This window comes from Ambystoma mexicanum, chromosome 6p (genome assembly GCF_040938575.1).
Source record: "Ambystoma mexicanum isolate Mex_15411 chromosome 6p, UKY_AmexF1_1, whole genome shotgun sequence".
Taxonomy (NCBI): domain Eukaryota; kingdom Metazoa; phylum Chordata; class Amphibia; order Caudata; family Ambystomatidae; genus Ambystoma; species Ambystoma mexicanum.
In genome coordinates, this window is record NC_090935.1 from 706,093,289 (window position 1) to 706,109,271 (window position 15,983).

Sequence of the window (15,983 nt, forward strand, 5' to 3'; positions counted from 1 at the left end):
TGCATAAAATCAATTCCCCTCAGCGGTAGTTTGATTTTAAACAGCCACAAAATCTTGTCTCTCAAGTCCATATCTAACAAGAAAATAACCAATTCCGGGTTAAAGTGGCATTGTCGTTCCCCCATAGCCTGAGCCAATGTAATATCGCTTACTGGGAGATTATATCCTTGATCGGTGTGCAACCCAGCTCCATGTGTACACCAAAGTTAGGGCCAGAGGAGGGCAGCCCCAACAGTTTCTTAAAAAATGGATTCTCCGTGGGCTGAACCATGTTGACAGGTGAATGACCCCACAACTCCATTCCAAATCTGGCCACATACATTGCTTTCCCCTTGTACAAGTGTACAAGGGGAAAGCCTTAAACATGCACATAGCCACTCAGACCCAACCCAACTGCTGTCTGAACTTTGAGGCTTTTTTTAAAACATGAGCCATAGCACCAAAGTTTGCTGAAAATCTGACCCCCAGGAAGTAAACAAATTCGACCCCGGGGATCACAGTATTCCCGCAATACATGGTGCTGAAATGTATCCTAATCCTCCCCTTCCAAAAAAACATCACTGCAGATTTTGCTGTGTTAACCACCAGGGTCAGCCCTTCCTTGTAAGTGGCATACCCCAAAATGATTGCTTGCAGAGCTCTTGGTGTACGTGCCATCAAGACAGAGTCATCTGTGTATACTAGTACTGGTAATGATTGTCCTGCCAGTATTAGAACATCAAGGAGAAACCCTAGGAGTTGATTAAGAAGCCCATTTATATAAAGGCAAAAAAGAACAGGCGCAAGCACACATCCCTTCCAAACCCCCAATTTGACAGGGAAGGAGCATGTACATTTCCAGTTTACACCACTCCTAACACAGGCCTTCGTGGAACCATGTAACCTGGTCAAAAGATCAACTAGTGATCCCGGGCTGTTGATGGACCTGAGCATCTCCCAAAACTTAGTGCGATTAACTTTATCAAATGTGGTGCTCAGGTCCATGAATGCTGAATAGACGGGCTCCTCCTTCAAATAAAGAGTATGCACCACTCCCAAATATAGATTCAAAGCTGCTCCGCCGTGCCCAGCCGTGGCCTAAAGCCTACCTGGACTGGAGAAAGAGCTCCACTACTTACAGCCCAATCTTCCAGTCGGGCCAGAATGGCACGACCTAGCATTTTAAATAAAGAGTCCAGAAGAGATATCGATCTGAATGAGGCCGGACAGGCCAGAGCCCCCTTTTTGTAAATTGGGTGGATAACTGCCATGTACCATGACTGGGGAATGGGCCCACCTGTACACATATTATTAAACCCTTGTGTCAGTATAGGAGCCCATAGATCTGATGCCATGACAAACAAATCAGCCGGGACATTATCTGGGCCAGGAGCACGATTACAATGCTGTTGCTAGATTGCCATCTTGATTTCGTTTATTGTGAACACAAGAGGTGCCTCTGAGCCCGCCTCCTCACTACATTCTGTATTGGTCGATAAACCTTCAGATTCGCCTATATGGGCCTCATTACGACCCAGGCGATAAGTTACCGCCTGGGCCGTGACTTTACCACCATGGCGTAAACTACGTTTACGCCATGGTGGTTGGCGGACTTACCGCCCCATTCCGAGGTCGGCGGGGCGGTAAGTCCCCAATCCCCATTTACCCTTCCCCATTCCCATTTTTGCCCCATAGGGCATAATGGGAGTGGGGAAGGCGTTAATTACGCCACCGTAAATTACGGTGGCGTAATTAACTCCATGGTCCCTTAGCGCCATGGATTTTAACACCTGCTAAAAGCAGGTGTTAAAAGCGCCATGGCGCTAAGGGACCTCGTAATTGGCGGTAAGGGGTCGGCGCAGCTAACGCTGGCGTAAACCCCTTACCGCCAGGGTCGTAATGAGGCCCTATGTCTTGCACAATAGAGATTCTAAAAATGGTTCACCCAGACCTTCTCTGTGACCGTACTGACCGGGGTGTCTAAATTATATTTGTAATATGGACCTTTCTGCGCATACTCCCAAAATAGCTTGCAATCATAATTCTTGGCGGCCAGCACCCAGGCTTCCCATGCTTCTTCCTTAATTACCTTTTTTTCTGGTTGCTAGAGATTACTTGTAATGGGATCTAGCCCCAGTGATGGCATTTCAGGAGGAGCCCCTACTCCCCATTGCTCGCAAAAGATGTTTCTAAGCTTTTCGAGAAATCCTGATCAAACCACCCTCAGTTCCCTTCCCAGCTTGTTTCCATGAACCACATGTAAAAACCTGTGATATTTGGGTCAGCAGCCTATGAAACTCCTCTGAGATGTTTATATTCTCCGTATTCCCTGTCAACAGATTATCTAGGTCACGAGGACTTGACAGTACTGCCTTTTGCAACAGTTCCTCCTTCTTGTCCTCCCTACATTTAAGTCTGCGCCGCAAGGTATCCAGAGATACCTCTGGAAAATAAACCTGCTTCGACATGTCCATCCGTGGCGCTGACTTGATCTCCAGTTTGATAGGATAATGGTATATATGAATATATCATCCAACACCTCAAACCCCTTAATAAGTCCCCAGTGCTCAATAGATATGGCGAAATAATCTATTGTCGAGCTTCCCCTTTCAGATGAAAAAGTGATTTTAACGGGGATATCCCCACAAAACCGGCCATTGGTTGAGCGTAAACCCCCTTCATACAGGTTATGCGAGAGATGCAGCCCCTCTGCACAGAGCCTAGTGTCTACCACAACTGGGGAGGGAATACCTACCACTGAATCTTCAGTGCTCTCACATACATTATCGACTGTACCACTCCCCAATTTTGCATTAAAATGTCCTCCCAAAACTACACACATATTAGCCACAGGGACCCAGCCAAGTGTTCCTCCAAGACTAGGGCCAACCCCCCCAATACAATTCTTCCCATGTTGCTTGTGGGGGCTATTATAATGTACAGCCAAAAGATCCAGTTGACCCTGTCGGAAAACTCTAATAACCATAACAAATTGTACCAGGGTTGTCAAAGTCACAAGTGTGCTCTCCAAGTGAGTTTGGACCAAAGTGCACAACCTGCCATAGCTCTCCCTCGCCCGTTCCTATCTGCCATGTACTGATACAAGACATAGCCATCAACACTGACCTCATCCTGCGACCATGTCTCCTGGAGCAATATGACATCTGCCTCTTTCAATTCAAGCTGTGTTTCAGCATGAGCCAGCCTTGTGCTAATTGCAGCCATGTTCCATGACAGTAGGGACAGATTACCCCCCTCATTCAGGATCCCCACTTCAGGGTGGACCACGACAGGCCCTGATACACTCTCTTGGTGTGTACTGGTTGCCACCCTGGGGGCTTGCATCATTCGATATCAGATATCCAGCAGGTCACACCCAAACATTTTGTTGTTGAGGGGTCTGTGATATAATAGGGTAAGAGCAATGTAATGTATATAGGAATCACAGACTACCTCCTTCTCCTGTATTTGACCATTTTTTAGACCCAAACCAGTGACACGAAAGTTGACATACTTGTTAACGGGCATAGACAAGACTCAATACCTTCATGTTTTCACGAAAGAAACAATAGGTTTATTTATTTTACAGAAAGTTTCCTTAGTGCAAGGTGTATTGTTTAAAAAACATAAATCACAACATAGTTTTCACAATTACAGACAACAGTCAAACTCATACTACATGCGTTAGTATACAAAAGGTGGTATCTTTATTATGCCATGGAATCCTTGATTCTACAACAGAAAAAAAGGTTTTTAGGGGTTCGCGTTAGTTACTGAACCATCTTATAACAGAGCGAGTTGAGAAACTTGGAGAAAAGGGCACTTTCACAATGTGATTTCTTATTCAAACGAGACTTTCTCACAAAGGTAGAGTGTTCATATTTTTTCACATGGTTTTGATGTTCCTACTTCAGGGACCTCGCCCATGTTCTATCTTGTATCCCTATCTCTTCACTGCTTTTCCTCCTCTCTGTGGAGTACCGAATGTAGTTATTTAGGCTGTTTGTTATGTTGACGCACTGTTATTCGGCCTATGGTTCCAAGGTAAACCCCCTCCCTAGTATGTTCCCCGATGGTTTGGAAAGGCCTTCATCAGGACAAATAGTAGTTCCTTAAACATTTCTTTAATCTTCTAACGCCTTGTATTTTGGACTATCTTGTTCAGTAGACAGAAACAGGGACAGTTTATTTGTTTATTTTGACAGTACCAAATAAACAGTAACTTGCACAAGCTATTGAGCTGAAGCTGTCCTCTTTACCCTTCCCTCCCCCACCTGTTTATACCTGAATGAATGCTGAGTGCCATGGTAGGATAATACCTTATGCCCTCCCTCCTACAATTGCTATGCATGCAGCAGCATTCAAGGCATCCGTCAAGGGAACATTGTGCTGCATAAGAGGCCAACAGCAGTGGGCTGCCTCTAGCTTGTAAGATACAGTTCAATGGAGACTGTAGCCTGTATCTCCATCTTAGCCTCCCAAGAAACGGTGTCCAGACATTTGGTCGACTGAAAACTGGTCAAATGACATTTGGTCGACGCAATTTGGTCAAAAACCAAATGGCCGAATTTTTTTTTAATTATATATTTATTTTTTCGGGTTTTAGTTTTTTTTTAAAAAATGGGTTTTTAGAAAAAAAAGGGGGTTGGGGGGACCCCCCCCCCAAAAAAAAGGGTGAAAATAAAAAAATAAAAAAATTCAACCATTTGGTTTTCGACCAAATTGGTTCGACCATTTGTCTGGTCGACCAATTTTTTTCAACCAAATGTCTGGTAACCCAAGAAGCAATGTCCAACTTGAGAATGACACAGGATCAGACATTTGTTTTATTTAATCATTGTTGAACTCAAGAACAACATGTATAAAGCATCTATTAAAATATGCCCTTAATACACACATATCACATATTTTTCAGACCTTATTAATATGGGTGATTTTCCTGCAGCAAATGACTTATGTAACTATGTGAGACCAAAACTTGTAGATGTCATTAGTTAGATCCGGGTACCCCAAAAAGATTCTCACTCTCAATGAAACCGGCAGCAAAGGAATGTTTAATAGTGTTCTCTTGTATCATTCTTAGTTGTTTGGTGTCCTAGGAATAATACCTTTGGAACCAGCGACAAAAAGATTATGAGCCTCATTACGGGTCCAGTGTTAACCGTGCCGGTAAAACCGGCAGGTAGCCGCCAGACCCGTAATGAATTACCGGCGCCTGACTTCCCGGTGCCACCGGGCTATTCCAGGCCCAGTGGCCGGGAAGTCAGGCGCCGGCAATTTTGTTAGTCCCCATTCCAATGGAGTACCGTATGACTCCATGGGTGGCAGTGCTCCTGTGAGAACTCAGCAGGTCTGACCCTGGTGGGCGGGACAGAAACCACCCACAGAGTTGTACTCTACCAGTCCGAAAACAACATCGGCACTAGGTTTACCGGCACCGTTGTTTTCTGCCATTACAGTTGTAATGAGGCCCAATATGTTTCTTGAAGAAGGCCTTATTCATTATGCCCTACAAATGTATATGATACCTGATGCATTCTTGAAGTTTTTCTCGACCAATGAGGGCATCAGTTGATCTTTACCAGACAGGGTCCCTCTATTCCACCATGCCATTGAGTTCAACCTCTGAAATGTGTCAAATGTCTTCTCATTAAAAAGCATGCAATCAAAGTCCTTAACTGTCTCGATGACTGTTTTGCATCTAGCAAATCATTCTGCTTGTTAATGGCATGGTTCATGGGTCATAGACTATTATGCACTAGAAACATGGCATTACTGTACTGTGCATTCACACAAACAATGCCAGTATGTATGCTTGTGTTCTATAAAGCACAAACCTAGCTGCGAAGCAATGGACCACTGTATGTATGGAGCACACTCATGGGAGTACAAGTAGGGTACTGAGGAACAGAGGAGCTCGGAGGTGTACGGGGGGCAGGGAGTGGGGGATGCACACAGCGGAATGCATACTGCATAAACTGAAATGCACTTTTATACCCTCTCACCATACAGTCCCACCACTCAGGTTACCATTTCCCCCATAATTAAACCAGAACTCCATGTCCCAGAATAGACTGATGGGCACCTACAATTCGAGGGAAAACAATTATGTGGTATTTTCATAGGGAAACCGGAAGAACAAATGTGCTCATTAACTTGAATGGGGGTGTGTGATAATTTAGAGGGAGAAATTACAAATCAGGAGCCTACCCTCCAACTGTAACATGGTTGGTTGGCATGTGGGGACACCCCCTCCTGGCACGCTATACATTCCAACACCCCACAGCACCCCTCACTTGCTTTTTTGAAAAGGTACTCTTTTTATTTCTTCATAACATTCTAACTGTTTTCCTTAGCTCTGAAGGAAGCAGTAGCAGGTTATTAAGCTGAGTAGTGCTGTCTGCTTTAAGGGTCCTCATGCCACTGTATTGCTAGAACAGTGTAGACACTCATTGAGTTGACAGATCCGTGGTGTCTATTTGGGCAGTCTTTCCTTATTTCCTGCTTCAAGTAAATCAGGAGTGAACTCCAATAGGATTTGTGTATAAAACAGAGATCTTTGAAGTCAATTCCCAAGTTAACCGGTTGTCAATGAAGGCATTTCAATGCAGGAGCGATGTGAGTCCTTAGGGTCGTGCTAGGATACGTGATAGTCTCTGCATTTACTCCTTCTGCACCTTTAGTGGGACTGCCGAGTCTCAAGGTTCAGCACTTTGATGCTCTCCTCCATTCAAGATAAGGGCTGCCAACCACCTTCCAGTGGATTCATCTCCTCTGAGAGTTTCTTGTAAGTTCTTTGATGCCAAAATCCTCTTTATGCCTCTACAAATCTGAGTCAAACACTAAGACCTACGTGATATTTACTCATATTTTTCTCTCTGATTCACTCTCTGTTGACTAAATTGTTTGAAACCTTGTGCAGACATTAATCATGCCTATGCACTTGCTCTTTGGACCCTTTCTCACCCGTAACACATGTTTGCTCTGTCTACTCCAAACCTGTGCACAATATCTGTGGGAACCCTGTGATCTACTCCCACCATTCCTGGGTAATCTGTCAGAAAAAAACTCTACCTTATGCTATGGGAATACCATGTAGCTATAAATGGTGGCATCCTAATCACACAACGAAACATTGAAACCACCCTACTTGATTATGCCACAGCTAAACATTGAGCCAGCTTTTAAAAAAATAAAGCTTTTAATAGGAACCAAACATAATAAAAGCAATACCATATTTGGTCTTAATCTACTCTTGTTGGACAACACAAAGAATAAATGAATACACACAAATATCGCAATCTGCTATGTGGGGGTTAGTACATGAGTCTAGTGTCTCACTCCCGGTTTTACAAAGACACAACTGGGTATCTCACTTTTATATAACATTGTACATTTGTGTGGTTTTGGACAGCTTGTTCTGCTGAATTTTCATACAACTGAAACACCTTTTGTGCTACACACATCAACAATTCTTTTTACATTTGCAATGCTGTGTTTGCATCGGAGCATACTCCAATCTTCTACTGCTCTTGGATCCACCTACTCTTGTCTAAAACCATTAAACCATTAAATATCATCATGTACTATGTTTGAAACAAAGAAACATTGACACTGCTGTGTTTCGGCACAGAGATTGCTAAGGTCTCCCTCATGACATGGTTGGGAGCCTCTTGTATTGAAAATGAGCCTTCATCAGGACAATTACAAAATAAAACACTGTATCCTCTTCTTTGTTTTCTTAGGTTTCTTTAGCAGCTGTGTTTTTCATAGAAATGCAATACAGACTTTTACACTGCACCATTCAAAATGCTCAGATCACTTTACTGGCTCTATTTATGGAACAAATCAATTTCAAAGAATGTGTATTCAAGTGCATTCTTCTTTCATATTTGCGAGCCACATGTATAAAAGGAAGTCTAAATTACTCCTTATATGAAGGAGCATGGTGTTTCACCGGCTCGCTCTCTTCTTCTGCCATTAAATGACCCACATACTTCTGTTTGCTGTATTGGCATGCTTGCACAAATGTTCTCTCTATATTAAATGCAGGTGAAACTCAGTGCCGCAGCGCTCCCTGACCCGGATCTATTACTGCTAGGCCATGCTGCTCACCATGGCAACTGTGGTTTGAATGTTTAGTTGTGAGATTAGGAATGCCAACATTTATAGCTACATGGTACTCCCATAGCAGTACATAGTATTTTTTTCCTTGAACCCTGAACTGTAATACCACAAAATAAATGTTCTTGAAGCGGTCATCTTACAAATGAACAATACATACATATATCGCAGGTTTTCTGTGGGACCACGTACTGCCATCATTGTGGCCAACAATTTGCCAGGCATAGCCATCATATGGCCAGATATGACGTTTGACCAGTATTTTCATGCTATGTTCTGGTACTCAAAACATATCACATATAGGCCTAAACTAACATGGCAAAAATTGACCTGGCAGGCCCCTCGACGTGTTTAGGGATGAATCTACCATTTCTGTAGTATTGTAACACGTGTGTTTTGCATGAACAAATCATGTGTCAAACTCACGGCAGGATTCTGGCTTCTGCCAAATGCGTTTTCATCCATCCAGGAGCCTCAAATCCTGTCTCAATCAGTTAAGTGGAGCCCTCTCAGACAGTTGCTTTGAGTTTGTTCAGCCAATCAGTGCCCTAGAATACTCGGTTGGAATGTCTACCCTCTCTATATAGCCAAGCTAAGTTACTGTTCCCTGTTGGGTTTTGACAGGCTGTGAGGAAAGGTGTGTAGAGAGGAGACTCCCTCTGTGAGGCTGTTGGGAGTGTTCATGGCACAATTATAGTCTAGCATTGTCGTATTCTCCTTTTTACTCTGACACAAGCTGCGTTTTGTATAATAATCTACCATCATGGATGCATCCCTGAGTTTGTCCCAGATTACCTTGTCCATGTCATTCTCATGGAAGTAGAGTTAGGTCCTCATTGCATTATTGTCAATTATCACCTGATCCAGCATTGGGAGTCATTAAGCACCCATTCTACTTGCTTTTTAGGGCAACGTTCTTTTAAGTAAAATGTTGCTATCACTTGATGTGAATCAAATGCATCTGGCGAACTAAATACAAACTAAATCAATTTTAGTAAAGAATCTTTGCACATATGAATACTGCTTAACCAACTGCTTCCACTTATGATTCTCTGGCCACACATTGGGCCTCATTACGAGTATGGAGGTAGCCATGCCGCTTTTAGTGGCATGGCTACCACCATACTGGGTACCGGGTCCGGGTTCTAGGAATAGGGAATTACCGGGCCATGCCAATTCCCATTCTCGGCACCCGGACCTGGTACATCCGCATTCCCATTTCAGCCCTCATATGTCTCATAGGGCTCAATGGGAACGGGGAGGATGCTAACAACAGGCCTGTTATAATGACGGGTCTGTTGTTAGCAACCTGGTCTGCTAGCGGGTCCCAATAAGGATGCCTGGTCTGACCAGGCATTCCAGAGAGGGACCCACTGCAGACCTCGTAATAGGGTTGCCCGGAAATGTACGGTGCTGGTCCGTTACCGGCACCATACATTCCGTGTCCGCCCTCATTGTAATGAGGCCCATTGACATGGTTAAGGTCCTCTACTGTTTGTTTCACTGTTCTTGAATGTTTGACTTATCCTCGAATAGCATGCTCAGATTTATTAAGCTAAATGACATAAAATGTGCTAAAATCCTCCACAAGTTTACTTGTCAGTAAGGGCATACAATGACACCACTGTTAGAGGCTTTGTCTCTACCTTTCAACATGACAAAGTGACTTTCAGGATCGGATTGCTTTTGCTAATAATTTGATTTGATTTGATTTGATTCATTTATAATGTGCACCAGGTAGAACTAACTACACTATATATGATGCATATGTTTATTATATATAACTGCAAGTAATAATATGAATGATTCCCCACTTTTTGGAACCCACTGAAGCAAAGTGTCCACTCGTAAATACCTTTCTTTACTGAACAGCATGGATGAGGTTTCTTCATGTTATATCATTGGCCTTTTTATATTTCAGAGCATATCACCCTCAGAATAAAAACAGAAATTAGTTATTTTTACACCAGTGATTCATGCAAATGGAACTCCACTCCTTCTCAGTCTGCCTCAAACGCCAGTTCCATTGCTGCAACACCTGTCCCCACTTAGCTTGTGACTTTGGCTGAGAGTGTCCCGGATTCCTCAGCTTCCATGAGCAAACAGGTCTAAGGTCCTGATCCCCCCTGAGTATCCTCAGCCCCATTAGTGGTTGGTTAGTCCTCGATCCCAAGGGTACGTTCTGCTTCCTCCACTGAAGAAATAACTATTGACTGAAACTTTATTTTGAGCAACAACTTAAATGGAAAATCCTATAGATATTATACTTGTTTTTCTTTCAACCATGCACATGCCTGAGACAAGACTTTACTCATTTATAGGGATACTCTCATCCCTATTAAACTTGAGGACTGCTGACATAAAAATAACCAACCCTTTATTACAGCCTTTACTGACTGCCTCTTCCAGGAGCTTGTAAAATGTATCCTCAGAAGCTAATCAGGTATCAAGACTTCATCAATTTGGGTGAAATAATAGACCCTCTGTGGTTTATCCAGTTTTTATTATGATATGTTTTATGGTAGCATAATGTCTCAGAGGACGTGTTGCATATGGGGCAAACTTCAAAAACCTAATGGTGAGTGTGATAGGTTCTACAAGGATCTTCTAGGTACACAATCCATACTCGTTTAGGGCAGTGGAACAATGTGATTTGCTTCTTAACATCGGGTGGGGCAACTAAGCCCTTCCCTAAAAATGTGTCACTTTAAATGTCACTAAATATATGACATCTAATTGGCTACACAACTATGGGACCCTTGATCATGCGATCCTCTATCATTTGTTACTATCTAACCTATGTCAGTACCTTCCCAACCTATGTTAGCAGCATGCAGGCTGAAAGTCCAGGTGCGGATGAGCTAGTCTTAATCATAGCTTCCCACCAATTAGCATATCCATCCATCATCACCTCAGTGGTCCACTGTCAATTAGGTCTTTGTACTCGGCCTTGAACATGTTCTTTGCTCCGGGGAATTCAGGGGAGTGAAGGCATGCTCTGCCTCTGTCCATAGGTGTGACCATCATACTTGTCCAACTTCTTCTCCCCACGTGACTAAAGACCACAAAATTGAGCTTTTAGTGTATTAAAATGCTATTCTTTAATAGATCTCTGACGTCTTCTTGTTTTTGTCCATGTCGTCTAGACAGGAGCTTCGTTCTTTCACATGATTTGTATCCAATGTCAGCTCACCCCAGTCACTTTTAATTAATTTGTTTTCTAACTGTGCAGCACTTGGAAAAGGGAAAAAAGCGGCCTTCCTTCTTTTGCTCAGATCTGATATCATACATAGTGGGGACATCCATACTTTACTGACTCAGATATATATATACATATGAATGTACATGTTGGCGCATACCGCAATCTATTCACTATAGAGCTAGCCTTCAAGAATACTTCTTCTGCTTGTGTTTCTTTGCATGTGTACACGTATGAAATAACTCGATATCTTCATTACTTCTGTAGCATAGGTTTCTTCATCTTGATTCCAAGATGTCATGTATCTCGATACTTTCTTGATGCCTTATAGAATTGTCTGCTTTGTCTCGTCTCGGCATTTCTTCTTTATACGTCAGCTTTGCTCTGTATGACAGTGGTGGTGATGTCACCATTCTTCTTCGTCATCTAACCATCCTGTTTCTTCTCGGATTTCATTCAGATGACCAATGTATTGTCTCATATGCAAGTATAGTTTCCTCCATGGGAACCTTGCCTCCCAGATTCTCCTCGGTATCATTATTTTCACTGGTACCACACTTGGCTCACACTCTGGCATCCAACATACAGGTGCTGTGAGCGAGAAGGTTAAGGTGGGAGTACTTAGCTCCTTCTCTACACTAATCTTCCAATTTAATGAATCTAAATGACAGTTCTGCTTGTTTGTTGTTCACACTTCAAGGACCTTCAACCACTTCTCTGCAGCTCAGATATTGTTGTTTTCTGCGGTCTTAACTGACTTTTTCACAGCATCATTTGAGTTATCTAGCTCCCTCTTTAGTTTGTCCAGCAGGAGAGCAAATACTGCTTTTGTTGCCAGAAGCGCTTCCACAACAACCAATTGTGAGGCAACATAATGAACCTCTTCATCCATGTGGTGTTTCTTTGAGGGTTTAGTTTTTACAACATATCCTTAATATTTCCTCACTTGGGATCCTTCTGCTTCAATGCAGACATGGTCATCCTTTATTGACCAGTCCAGAGAGATTTTTCACCATCCCTTAATGACATGGTAAGAACATTGTGTCACACCAGAGCCCTCTGCTCTCAAACATCCCAAACTCAGGTGTTGCACGGACCACTGACTTAGGGCTCCAAGTGATTATAGGAAGCAATTCAATTAATTTTCAAGAACTTCACTCAATGCCACTCCACTCAGCAGTTAGCCTTGTTGAGTATGGAAATCAAATGCAGCGTTCAGCGCCCCAAGGAGGGACATATGCCTTCTCTCAATGTACAAATTCTTGCAATAATCTATTTTAGAAATGGCAAAAGGACGTGCAATAACAGAACTAAGAGATTCCAACATTACATTCTTACTGTCTGTGGATCATTGTGTGGACATTATAATATTGCACACAACACTACTCATATGAGGAATCAGGATTAAGAGAAGAATCCAACAACATCTCCAGGGATTTCACTTTATCCATCACCTGGATCAAACAATTAAGCAGTTCAAACTCCCGAGTGAGAGTTGTTTCTTTAAGACCATTGAAAAGGGCAGATTCAATTTAAACCCTGTCTTGTCTCTACTTAAACTGAGCCACTTGTGAGATGTACATGAACACGTTTTTGAGAAGTTGAAATGAACAATTGGTAAATAATCAATTGGTTGGCCAACTAATTGAAAGACAGGTTGTTTATCATCAGCTTCACTTTGAAAAGTCACACCTTGGTCACGCAACCGCACATTAAAAGCTTTTAAATAAATATTAAACAAAGTGGAGAAATTAATTATCCCTGTGGGATAACACACAGCAACAAATCAGAAGCAGATATACAGTTTCCGATGTATTACTCTATAGGTGCTTGTTTAAAGAAAATTAAATCCACAAAGTGGTATTATCTGATAAATAAGCTACCTTCAGGACAGCTGACCAGTCAAACCGCATCAATAAATCCATATTACCACATAAGTGATCCTCATGAGATTATCTCTCACCTATAACTATTACTTTACTTCTAAATGAGCAGTGTGAGGAACCTGAGGGCATCCTCACTTACTCCCTGAATCCTCGACTCAGGCCATCACTTTTGGATGCTGACCCTGGGGGTAGATATGCAAGGGAACATCACCTGGGTGAAGGCAATCTGCAGAGTGGGGAGAGGATGTCTTTGGGCGAGACGTGGTAGCCTCCTTTCCCTTGTGAAAATGAACCCTACATTCCACCTGCCTTTGTGGGCTATTATCAATCTTAGCCTCTTTCTCACACTGAAACGGACCCACAGACATTTCACTTTAAGAGTGAGAAGAGGAAGAAACAACTAGGAGTTATGCACACTTCCCTTCATTTACAACGCTTTGGTACTGAGACGAGGAAGAGGGCTTTGGAGGAGTTACATTGTAATAGCCAGGCATGTGCAGCTAAAAGGCCTAACCATGGCCAGGCATTCGAGGTGAAGGACACACACCTGCAACGTTTAACCAGTCACAGGTGTATAAAATGAGAGAGCCAAGATAGCTACAGGAGAGTCATCCAGGAGAGAGAAATGCAGATTTTCAGAAGCTGAGTGGGCTGGAGAGGAACCTGCTAGAGGGAAGTTAGGTTGAGCAGGAGTGCAAGTGCGAGAGAGATCCCAGGGGCAAGCCTTGCTGTGAATGGGTCAAGAAGCATGTTGTCATCATTACCCAGTGTCCCCAGCAGGAGATGAGGGACACAGAAAGTCCCGAACGTTGCAGGTCGCTGGTAGCTTCTGCTGAGGAAGAGCGGGGCTACATGCTGCAAGACAAAATGTGAGCACTGCTCGCTGTGCCTCCCGCAAGGAAAAGGTGTATCAAGAGGAAGCTTTGAAGCAGAATCGAGAAGCCCAGAGGAGCGGCAGCATACCGATGAGTGTATGAAGGGAACACTCATACCTGGGAAATCTGGGTGCTGGAATTGGGCATGTTGAAATGCTGAACAAACTGAAAACTATTGCAATTGTAATAGTAGATGAAACCAAGGGTTTTTGAATGCCAAACATGTGGCGAAGTATCATTGAAAGGGCAACAAACAATATTGAATAAGAAACTAACTGAAAGATATGATGAACATATTTGAAATACAACCTGAGACAAAAGCAACTGATGAGCACTTATGAACACATTGAAAGTAAGTGAAAGCATAGTGGTGGGAAAGGATGAAGTTGTGTGTGAGATACATGTTGCGGCAAAGCCAAAGAGACTGCCAATGAGAATCTGAAATAAATGTTTGTCAAGAACAGGTTTACCTAGAGAAAATGGTTATCGGTTTTTCTGGCCTGTAATGGGTGGACCGTATTGTCCGACAACTGCGCCTAAACCGAGTGACCCCAACTTGTAACGAGACAAGTAAATGTAAAGAAGCTTGTATTTTGTCACAGTTGCTGAAGTGAATGATACATGCAGAAAGAAAGCAACCTCTGTGAACTATTCAACCTCAATGATTAAGGGGTTGAACTGGAACAGATTTTGAAAGCCCGAAGATGTGTACTGATTATAGCTTTGAAGCTGCTAGAAATGGGAGGGACCTTGTAACTATAAAATTCCCCGACCTGATCGGCGCCTAAAAACACAAGTCTACCACAATAATTTTTTAAATGAGTGGAGGGAAAATCCTTCAGAGTCTATTTCCACCTGAACATACTAACAACCAAAAGCAAGATCTGTATAATCTCATAACACAGTTTACTGATGTATTTAGAGAGGAGCCAGGAAGACTGAAGGGTATTTATCACCACATCTGCACTCCAGAATGCAGTTGTACATTTAAAACCATACTAATTACCTGCATCCCAAAAGGAAAACATCATCCAGGAAGTCAACCAGATTCTTGAGGCTAATATTATTCAACCTTCTGTGAGCCCCTGTTCCTCCCCTATCATGTTGGTGGCAAAGCCTGATGGGAGTTGGGGGTTTTGTATTGACTTCAGAAAGGTAAATGGTGTATCTGCCTTCAATGCTTACCCAATGCCAAGTATTGACGATCTAATGGACTGGCTGTGTAATGCTGTCTATCTCTTACTATAGGCCTCATGAAAGGCTATTGGCAGGTTTCGCTATATGGGCCTGACAAAGGGGAAACTGCCATTGCTACTCCTATAGGTCTATTTCAATTGAAGTATTACCATTCGGTCTACATGGGGCTCCTGCAACATTTTCAGAGATTAATGGATACAATTCTACAACCCCACTTGGATTTCTGCAGAGCCTGTATAGATGATATTGTGATACATAGTAAAACTTGGGAAGATCATCTGTATCACAGTCTTGCAAGTACTAAGAAAAGCAGGCCTAACCGCTAACCCCAGAAAATGTAAACGTACTCAGTCCGCAATCATATATCTGTTTTTTATCATTGGTAATGGTAATGTCCAACCCCAGCAGGAAAAGGCTACAGCAGTTCTTGATGCCCCCACACTGAAAACAAAAAAGATATGAGAGTCTTTTGGGTTTAATCGGCTACTACTGCCGATTTATCCCAAACCTTTCAAGGAAAACCACTTGACTCACAGACAAACTGAAAAATACAGAGCCCCAAAAGATTAGTTGGGAGGATGAGTGTTGCTACACCACACTAAAACAGACCATGTGCCAGAGTGTCATTTTCAAAGTAGCTGATTTCTCTGAGGAGTTTTTTATACAGACAGATGCTTCTTTAATGTGGCTGAGCCATTCTCGCTCAAAATCATGACGGACTAG